Genomic DNA, 11,097 nt, shown 5'->3' with positions numbered 1-11,097 from the left:
AACTTTCATATCAAGGTGGGGGCAACAAAATATTGTCACGAGGGCCGCAATTGGCCCGCGGGCCGCGAGTTTGAGACTCATGGTCTAAAGTGACTCAACTTTTTTTTCATATATCTTTGCAATAAATTAATTCCATCATTCAGTATTCCAGGTTTTCCTCAATCAACTTGTTTTTGAGTAACTAATTAACTATTTTTTTGTTTTCATTTCTTACTTTTTGAATAAAAACCCTTTTTGTATCACTACACTTCTAATGCACAACATGGGCCAAAAATGTAATTATGGGGTACTGTGTGTATAATTTTAAGGAAAAATGAATTTAATCAATTTTGGATAAGGCTGTAACATAACAAAATGTGGAAAGAGTGACTCGCTGTGAATACCTTCCTGATACACTGTATGTGTGACAAAATGATACATAAACATGTTAAATATATTAAATATATGAGTGTTTGGCCCCTCTTACTGCTAAAGTAATTATTTGAAACAAATTACTATTATTTTAGTATTAGGTCATTTCATTTTAAATCAAATTTGGATGAATGGGTCATTTTTGACCCATGTGTGTAAAATTGATGTAATAATACACAAACTATTTTTCTTCGTATGAAAGGAAAATCGGATATAATGATCGATTGTAATAAAAAAAATATTCAAAGAATACTTGGACTATTCAATCATAAAATAAATTGATTTAAAAACATAAAGCAAAGAAACACACAGCCAGCATGACATAACATGGGAAATGAATGTGGGTCATTTTTGACCCATGTTGTGACAAATATTCACTAATGACAATGCATTTTGAAAATCATTAAAAACTGTGGAAAATCTGTTTAGCCTTTAGATCTTTCTTAGGCAAAGGAATCCTGAATAATTTTGCATCTGCATCTCCCGTCTCATAGTTCAGTTCTTCTTTGACTCATGACTTAACTTTCCACCATATTTCCTTTACACTTTTGGATATAACATTCTGTCAGGCAAACAAATAAATAAAAGACAAACAAGTAATTAGCTAAATTGACCATGCAATTTGAGACTGTGCCCTAACAAGATGATTGTCTTGAAAATGGGCACCAAAAATGGCCGTGAGAGAATTCAAATCAATTGTTCTTCAAAGTATTCAAAGATGGATGCACCTTTTGTTAGAATAATCTGTTATTCTGTCTCTGGACATAGGTCATGTTAGAAAAACTGCATAAGGAAACAGGCAAAATAGACAGAATAATACAATTATTTTAACAGTCACTATCTATGCGTGCATAATTCACTCTCTGTGTATGTGCCCTCTCTGCACATTTATAGATTAATCATGCAAGCTGCTTTGCTATAATGCTCATGTGCTAATATTGTTGTTAAACTATTGGTAAACTAAACTCCATCTGCTTAAACTTCCTCTGCCCTATTTAGAGTAAGATTCTATTATCACAAAAAGATATATTTTATATGGACATTGCAAAATCTGTGTCTCCAGTAATATCTCTACAGGTTGTTGGTGATTTGAAAGTTTGTTACAGGTCAGGTCACCGACATGATGTGCTGAGCAGACAGATAACTGTCTGCTTGGTGACATGACGTGTCCACGTATTGAATAAACTGATAAATCAGCGGATCGAAAGGAGGCGACTTCTGGAGAGTTCTACCTACATTTTTTTAGTAAATCTCTGTTAGGTTATAAAACTGAATTCAAGAGAAAGTAGACTGCTTCAGCCTTCACGAACTGACCAGCCTAATGTGGTGTCAGGGACGTGTGGATTGAACCCAGAGACTCTGTAACTGCACATTTCTTGACATATTGTAATAAAGTGAAGTTAAACTGAGAACTCGGACGTCTCCTGCTCATCATTCCCCATCAAACGATCGGCGCAAAAAGATAGGTGAGGATTTTGTGTTGGAGTCAGATAATTTAATGTTAAAGGTTTCCTCAATACTATTTCCCAACACTTTATAACATCAGTAAACTGTACATTCAGATCACCCAGTCACACCTCTCTGCATCATGTGATGCCGTCTGGTAATCCAGCATTTTTTAAGGATTTCTTAACATTATTGGGGCAACTTTGATCATCATTGCCATTTTCTCAGGAACTTGTAATAACTAACTATATTGCTGATATGTTAGATGTTATATTGTTATATGTTATTATTCTAACCCTTGAAATATTCATCTTCAATAGACAGTGGGGCTACGTAAAAAATAGTTTCAGCTATGGATCACTACGACAAACTTCTAATATAAATTTATACCAGCTCAGTATTTCCCCAAAATGTTAGAGTTGAGACTGGAGAGTCTGTCAGTGTGATAATGAGCGGGCTGGGTGGGGGGAGGCTGTTCTCTGACCCGATCCACCCACACCTCCCCCAGCCATCCACCACCTACCAGCCACTCTCCCAGCCTCCATCCCCCATCCCAGCCAGCCCGCCCAGCTCTTCTCTCCTCTCTAAAGACAAGTTGGTTCTCAGAGTGGCCGAGAGCTCTGTGTGTGTACGAACTTTGGGAATGAATGGTTCAGTGTTTTTCACAGGGAAATGAATACAGTGTGTTGCTCCTGACAGACAGGCATGCCCATTCACACTCTGCTTTTCCACTTTACAAACTCACTTCTCTGTCACCCTGCTATGAATACAGGCCTGTGCTGAGAAACACACACACAAAAACAGCCTCACAGACCAAGGGCTCCCCATAGAATTCCTGGGTATGATGGTACTATGAACTTCAAAAAGGCCTATTACTAGGGCTGGGCGATATATTGATATCAAAGATATACCAATATATTTTTAAGTGTGATATGGAATTAGACCATATTGCATATATCGATATAATTCAAATTGTGCACTGTGATCCTTGCTCCAGGCAAGCTGTGGCTTTTATTTAAGATATTTTTTTATTTAAATGTGCACTTTATGGTGGTATTAAAAAAGGTACTCCTGTTGTTATACAGTATTTATGTTCGCTTAAATAAACGGTTTCAATAAAACTACTTATGACATGTCATATCTGACTTTGACTGAACATTTGCTCTAACTTTGCGATAAAAATATCGGGATATATATCGTATATCGATATTCAGCCTAAATATATTGGGATATGACTTTTGGTCCATATCGCCCAGCCCTACATATTACCTCAATACAGTGTTTTACATTTATATTAATAATAGTGGCTTTAAGTTGTGATTTGAACATGTTCTAAATTGTCTCCATCCTGTTGTATAAATAGCTAATTTCTGTGTTTTAGTGCACTGACATATTCTTTCCATCAAGCTCACCAGTCAGCCAAACATTAGTGTTCACTAGTGTGTATTTCTTTTTTTGATAATTGGGATATTATCTTTACTTCTGTTACAAATAATCTGTTATTCTGTCTCTGGTGTCTGTCTCTGTGTGACAAAGGTCACTATCTATGCATGTGTAATTCACTAACTGTGTGTGTGGCCTCTCTCTATGCATTTATAGATTAATCATGTAAGATGCTTTTGATACAATGATCATGTGCTAATATTGTATGTATGTTTGTATTGTATGATTACTAGATACATCAAAACGAAATACATTTATTCCAACTGCTTAAACTTAGTAAGATTCTATCATCACAAAGAGATATATTTTATGTTGTATTTTATGTAGACATTGCAAAATCTGTGTTCCCACTAATATCTCTGCAAGTCATAACAAGGCAGGAGGTTGTGTTGAATATTTTGGGAACAGGTCAGGTTATGGACACGGTGTGCTGAGGAGAGGAGGTAACTGTCTTCTCTGCTTGGTAACATGACGTGTCCACAATATTAATTAAAACTGATGAATCAACGATTCGAGAGGGATGCACCTTCTGGAGAGTTCTACCTACATTCTGAGTAAAACCTCTGTTAGGATATAAAAGAGGGTTCAAGGGACAGAAGGGGGGTCCAGACTTCATGAACTGATCCGCCTTAATCATGTAAATCAGGGAAGTGATGTTTGAACCCAGAGACTCTGTTACTGCAAATTTCTTGACGTATTGTGATAAAATTATGTTAAACTGAGAACTTGGACGTCTCCTGCTCATCATTCCCCATCAAACGATCAGTGCAGAGAAAAAGGTGAGGATTTACTGTTGGAGTCAGATAATTTAGTTTTAAAGGTTTCTAAACCAATATTAGCACATCAAGCAGTTGGGATACATGTATTTAAAGTAATCATAGTTTTAAAACAATATTAGCACACAAACATAATCATTGAATTAAAAATCATATTGCATGATTAATATATAAATGCATAGAGAGAGGGCACACACATGTACGCAAGCATTTGATAGTGACCTTTGATAGTGACCTGCGTCACACACAGAGACAACAGAGAGAAAATAACAAATTATGTTAACATTCCTCAATGGATTCCTCAACACTTCACTTGTGTTAAGTTCTCTGATGTCAATCCTCAAATGTACCTGCTAGCCTATATACTCTGTTCATATCAGTCAATACTACATGTGCAGCATAGGAGACAGATGTATGCAAGAATGATGAGGATCATATGCTATGTCTGTCACAGTCATCTGATCTGACACCAACTAAACACAGATTTTCAGACTCTCTGCTACCATCATCTGTCTCGTTCTGGAGGCCTGAGGTGGAGCAACACCTCACTGAAGACAGCATGTATCATCCTCTGCACTGAACCTAAGTTGGGTGCTCTGCCTTGAAAAAGAAACCACAATGTGTGTTGTTTCCCCGGCAAAAAGTGGCAAAAAAGAAAACAAACAAGTTATCTCATGTCTTCCTCGGCCGGACCGGCGAGACTGCTGCAAAACTGTCTTGAAGACTTCATGCCAAAACACAACAGCATTTTCAGAACAAACATTTTATTAACCCACTTTATGCAGGCTTTTCCTGCCATTTGTCAAAGCCTTATGAAAATATTAAAATATCTTGTTTCTTAAATCTACTAATTTGTCTCTTTGCCCTCTTAGTAAGACCAGGGAGAAGAATGCAGAGACAACTTTATCCCTTACCTATAATGCCCTATAAAGCTTAATTGCAGTAATTACAATTTTGGTCAAAATTGAGTTATAACTTGTGACAAAGTTTTAGATTTCAATTTTGCTTTAATTCAGAGAAATAATTATATAAAAACCACAAAATCCAACTCAAAACCAACCAGTAATTGCACTTACCACGGTCTGCTTTGGATATATATATATATATATATACTAATTGAAATATAAAAATAATAGAAATTATGAGTTTATTTGAAAGGGATATTATTATCTAGATAGTGACTAAGTAAAAAAAAAGTGAAATAAAATGATAATAAGACTACAATATAACATTTCTTTGAATAGAGTTGTTAAACACTTATAAATACACTTATAACAATCAATTTGAAAATGTTTATTCACTGAAAACTAAATATAAAAGCTGAAAGAAGACAACAACATTGTAGTTACTGTACTCTGTGCATTACTATTAGAACATTTTTACAGTGATGCAGTACATTTTTGGGGTCAAAGGTCAAATAAATCATTATGATTTCTGAGCATAAAAATTACATCATCAATACATGTTGAAATAAGTGTTATGTCACTAACCTAACTGTAACCAATTAGACTGGGCCAGTTAAAAAATGTTAAAATACTTTAAATCAGTTTTTCTCAGTTTCACCCTTTGCATAGTTACTGCAGTTAGACTTTGTAGGGCAGAATAGCGAGCCAGCACAAGTTCAGAGAGTTCAGATATATCATAAAAATATTCTACCAATTCATAATAATTGTAAACAATAATTGCAAAACAAATACTTCTTCATAATGCATATAAGATATATGATCCCATATTTGTGGTGTGTATTGATTTCATCTTTGACATATAGTAATTATGTTGAACAAAATGTGTGTAATGTTTTGATAACAATATTTATGGACGTGTTTATGAATCATTATGAATCATAACATGAAAGTATAGTGTATTGTAGGAGCAGAAGCAACCCCGCTGTTACTGTCTTGTCTTTGAACTGGGGATGGCATGGTGGGAGGGGCTGAGTGATCTTTGAAGTGTGAGCAGCTTAAGTAGCTTCAGTCCTCATTATAGAATTACAGAATTAAGAGAGGGGAGATAAAAGGCTTCTTTTCACAAGATGGGACAAAGAGAGAGCGGCAGAGACAGTGAGACCCTCTTTAAAGATGATAAGTGTGTGCAGCATGTTTAGTGATGTCTGTGTGGTCTCTATCAATATGCATCTGATGCGTCAGAGCACGACATGTCCTCTGTAAACGGAGGAGCAAATGAGGACTGGACCCCAGACAACATCATGGAGCGCAGGAAACATTTACAGCTTCCAATCTTACCAGCATAAAGTTAGTTTTCCTTCTTGTTTCATGCAGCTGAAGACTGGTGCTTGTCTGAAAATAGCAAGAAAACATTATATTTATTCAGCTCTTTTATTTTCTTGGATAAGATGATTTAACAGTATAAAGAGTTTAGAAACTCAACAGTAGTGTGGGACATTAGAGAGACAAGTAATGTTAATAAATTAATGCAGTTTCATTATAGCTTTCATCCTTTTAATCTGTCCATCCTAGGAGGCGGATCCTTTGTCTGCTGGTCTCCCTGAGGGTTCTTCTTTATTCCCCCTGTTAAAGGGTTTTTGAGGAGTTTTCCTTGGCCCCTGTGAGGGTCAAAGGACAGAGGGTGTCTTACCATGTACAGTCTGTAAAAATTGAATTGAATTCAACCCTTTGATGCACGACATTTAAACACCTTCTAATGCACAACATGGGTCAAAAATGACCCGCATTTATTTCACATGTTATTTCATACTGGCTGTGTGTTTGAATTTTTTTTTTTTTTTTTTGCAACAGATCATTATATCCATTTTTCCTTTCATATTTTATGAAGGAAAATATGTTTGTACTATTACGTCAAGTTTACACACACCTTACCTTGTGCATTAGAAGCGTAGTGATACAAAACGGGTTTTTATTCAAAAAGTAAGAAAAGAAAACAAAAAATTAAGACATATGATGATCAAAAACAAGTTAATTGAGGAAAACCTGGAATACTCATTTTATTGCAAAGATATAGATTATAAAAACGTATTAAACGTAAAATAAACGTATAAAAAAGTATTTAAATGGAGGTCTGTGAAGTATGGCATGCATATCTCCAGATGGCCAGAAGGGGTCTGCCATGCACCACTCATTTCTGTTGCATCCCGTGCTGCCTTCACAGGCTGAGGGAAAAACTGGATTTCGAGCAAACGGCGCCACAGCGGAAACCTTAATATGACATGCCATGATTTCAGTAAATGGTTTTGTGTTTACCAACCTAATTGGGTAGGTCATCCTTTATACATTAACACTGATGAGCCCACCTCCCCGTGGACATGATTCACTTGCTGCTTTTCAGAATGCAGTTTATATTTTGCTCTACAGAGATTGTCTCACAAAATTCCATTAAAACCAAAACTGGGTACTACAAATTACACTTTTGTTTTTCTTTTTTCTACACTAGCACAGTATGTCTACTTCAGGGACGGGCAACTGGAGGCACGGGGGCCGCATATGGCCCACACCCTCCCTTGTAGGCCCTCAGTACAATTACATGCATTTGAGCATGAAATCTTAGAAGTGCAGTGTAAAAATGCATAAAATTACTTCTTGCAATTAATGTTGGTCTACTGTTCTTGCACTGAAAAAAAAAGAAATCACAGCAGGTGTTTATTTTTTAATTGTTTCAAACCTTTTGTATTCCTATTTATACTGTTATACATGCATTTGAGCATGAAATATGTTAATTTACTGCACTGTAATGATATTTAAAATTGCAGTTTCATCATATCTGGTTAAGTGCACGGTCCTATATGTGGCCCTGTGGTAGTGTCGATGAAAAATTGTGGCCCCCTCCAGCATTTAAATTGCCCATCCCTGGTCTACGTTATTTTCTAGCTGGATTATAGAATAAACGAGCAGCATTTGAAGGCAGCATGATATATCCCCCTTTGCCAAACCCCTTTTTACGCCTGTGGGGAGCTGGGCGCTGAGCGCAGCACCAAACCGTTCCCACCACGTCTTACCGGCTTCATGTGGAGAAAGAAACTTGCTAAGTAGAACCAAGCAGAGCAAGGAAACCAAACTAAGCTTTACTTTTTACTGCATGGAATAACTGCACTGGTTTCCACTGAGGCGTTAGGTGTAAACTAGTGAAAGTTGGATTCCTGGAAAGATATTTGCAAGTCTGGACTGAGCGACAATGGAATTTGTGATCTCGTAAGCAGGAGAAATAACCTTATCTGTCCTGGCTAACTTCTCTGCTTCTACCAGCACCGGCTGAGACAAATGAGCTCATCTGAAGGAAAGCAGTGAAACGTGTTTACTTCGCAGAAACGAGGACTAAACGTGAAGAGTTGACACAGGGCAACAAGGTGAGTGGAGGCTGGCCGCTATCTACTCTTATTCTTATTTATCTCAATTGAAATTACAACTGCGTGTGTTTTTCCACGTGTTTCCCACTAAATGACCGAGCATGTCATGTTAATAGCAATTTCAATGAAGACGTGATGTTATTTAAACTACTTTAAACTATACATGTATCTGTGTGCTAGTTTTAACTCTTTTTCAGTTTGTTTTCAGTCAGGCTTTCAACCCTCACTGCAAAAACATTAAGCGAACCAAGTATTTTTCTTCTCCTATCTAGCAGTAGTATCTTAATGATCTTGTTTTGAGTATAATTTACCTACTGACCATAGCTTTATGTGCTTATTTTAAGAACATGTGTCTTTTTGTAACAAAAACAAGTGAATAACCTCTTCACAGGGATTTCAGTCTTGTGTAAAGACTTGTTTTTAGGATTGACATTGCTACCTTTTTCATGTTTTTCAATCTATTCAGCTGTTGAATATGGTGAGTTTTTACCTAAAATATTGGCTCCAATTAAGAGTTTTAGTTGCATGTAGTTTAAATGCTATTTCAAAAGCATTTTCTACCCACCAGATACTGAAATGAGAAAAAAACGTGTTAGTTTCAACTATTGCTGGGTTATTTTAATGTTACTACATTTCTTTTCAAGCCACAATTGCTCGAAATAAGTATTTTTGGATTTATTTTAAGACCTCATTGTTTTTCCGGTGCATATAGCTAAAGCCAAGTTAGCCCTCTAAAGCGCAATAACTGGTGCACAATGTGCCTCATTGAGTTAGCTAACTCTCTAAACGCATCTTTTGGCGGTCATACCTCCACTCACGTTATGTGTCGCCACCATTTAACGGGATTTCAGTGATACAAATAATTCTCCAACACTGATAGACACAACACAAGAGTTCAGAGGGCAACCAGTGTTAACAAACCCCAGGGTCATCATCATCATCATCATCATCAGCTAGGGCTGGGCGATATGGACCAAAAGTCATATCCCGATATATTTAGGCTGAATATCGATATACGATATCCCGATATTTTTATCACAAAGTGAGAGCAAATGTTCAGTCAAAGTCAAATATGACATGTCACAAGTAGTTTTATTGAAACGTTTATTTAAGTGAACATAAATGCTGTATAACAGTATTTATTACAAAAGAACGAAATATGACAAACCCTAGTAAGGGCAGCATTTATATGTAAAGAAAGAAAAAAAAATTGAACTATATGGATATATGCGATATGGTCTAATTCCATATCGCATTTAAAAATATATCGATATATCTTTTATATCGATATATTGCCCAGCCCGATCATCATCATCATCATCATCATCATCAGTTTGTCACTACTTTACTTTACAGTACCACCTGGCCAATACAAGTTGAATTTTATATGGAAGTAGTCCGGTTTTTTCGCTTTTACACCCTCCACAATTTACTATGCAGGTAAATAAGTAGGCTGTTGTCCAAGTAAAACACAGATTACACATAGGGCTGGGCGATATGGACCAAAAGTCAATATCCGATATATTAAATGTCTTAAATAAAAATAGCCTATGAAATTAAATAGGCCAGTCTTTTAGTGAAATAAATATATTTACATTACATTACATTAAATAGTTAATATGACAGACCCTAGTAAGGGCAGCATTTATATATAAAGAAATAAAATATTTTTTAACGAATGGTCTAATTCCATATCACATTTAAAAATATGTTAATATATTTTTTATATCAATATATCGCCCAGCCCTTATTACACATTGTTGTATTATTAAAGTATGTTATTATTTTGCATGCCGAATTCACCAGAGTAGCAGAATAATTCATAACCTATGTATTTTTGTTTCATTTGTGTGGCTCCATACATAACAAAAAAAATAATTGTTCATTTTTTCCATTGATATTCTGTTCACAAAACATACGTGTGCATTTTACAACACAGTGTGCCTCACATAGCTTAACTTTATCATTCATTCATCAGTCAATCAGCAAGGCTCTATGCATTAGGCAGGCTACTGTATTACAATCAAGATGATTGTTCTTTCAGTAAAGCATAAGCTACTTTCCATCAAAGACATATGGCAGTATAATCATAGCCAGTTCAAGTTAATACAAGCAATCACAAATGAGCAGGAGAGGTTCAGACTGACTGATAATGGAACTCCTAAAGGTCAAAGGTCAGATGCAGGTGTTCATGTTTTCTGTAAATTGGGCAATATTTTCCTTTTGTAGATTTTCATCCTGTTCCATGGCTGAACTTCCATCACAGTGAGAGCCAGTGAGAGCATGTGACCTTTGTGTTGTTGTGTCCAATGGGTGAGGGCCTCCTCTCACAGTTTAGTGCCTTCTTAAACCATGCCCATCTGCTCCCATTGCCTCGTAACACAATGAGTAGCTTAGTATAAGCCAGAAAATGAGATGGAATATCCCCTCCCAATAATGATGATTGCTCATTTATTTCAGATTGTTGGTAGCATCAGGAAAACCAGGGTGTGTCTGTATCTCTTGTACATGCTGACATGATTGTTTGCACTTCTAAATGGAAATTCTTTTTCAGTTTTTTCACTTACATTTACTTTTTTTAACCTTTGGTAAAACAACATTCAATGCTATTTTGTTTATTTTTTTAAATTGCAACTCTGTGGGGTTAAACAATGAAAATATTTGTTTAAACATTTCTAAGGCCAACACATTTCAGGAATTCAG

The 11,097-nt window shown here is 36.0% G+C and overlaps 1 protein-coding gene across 1 annotated transcript in view; it reads left to right on the top strand.

Moving 5' to 3' along the window:
* Positions 1-8,006: 8,006 nt before the first annotated feature.
* Positions 8,007-11,097, top strand: part of plxnb1b (plexin b1b) — a 125,240-nt gene continuing 122,149 nt past the window's right edge. The window contains 1 exon segment of the mRNA XM_059330267.1: positions 8,007-8,394. The gene's annotated coding sequence lies outside the window, so the exon portion shown is untranslated.

The sequence above is a fragment of the Centropristis striata genome, chromosome 3 (assembly GCF_030273125.1).
Source record: "Centropristis striata isolate RG_2023a ecotype Rhode Island chromosome 3, C.striata_1.0, whole genome shotgun sequence".
In the NCBI taxonomy this organism is placed as follows: Eukaryota; Metazoa; Chordata; class Actinopteri; order Perciformes; family Serranidae; genus Centropristis; species Centropristis striata.
The sequence above is the reverse complement of the archived record's forward strand: the minus strand, read 5'-3'. Positions and strand labels throughout refer to the sequence as shown.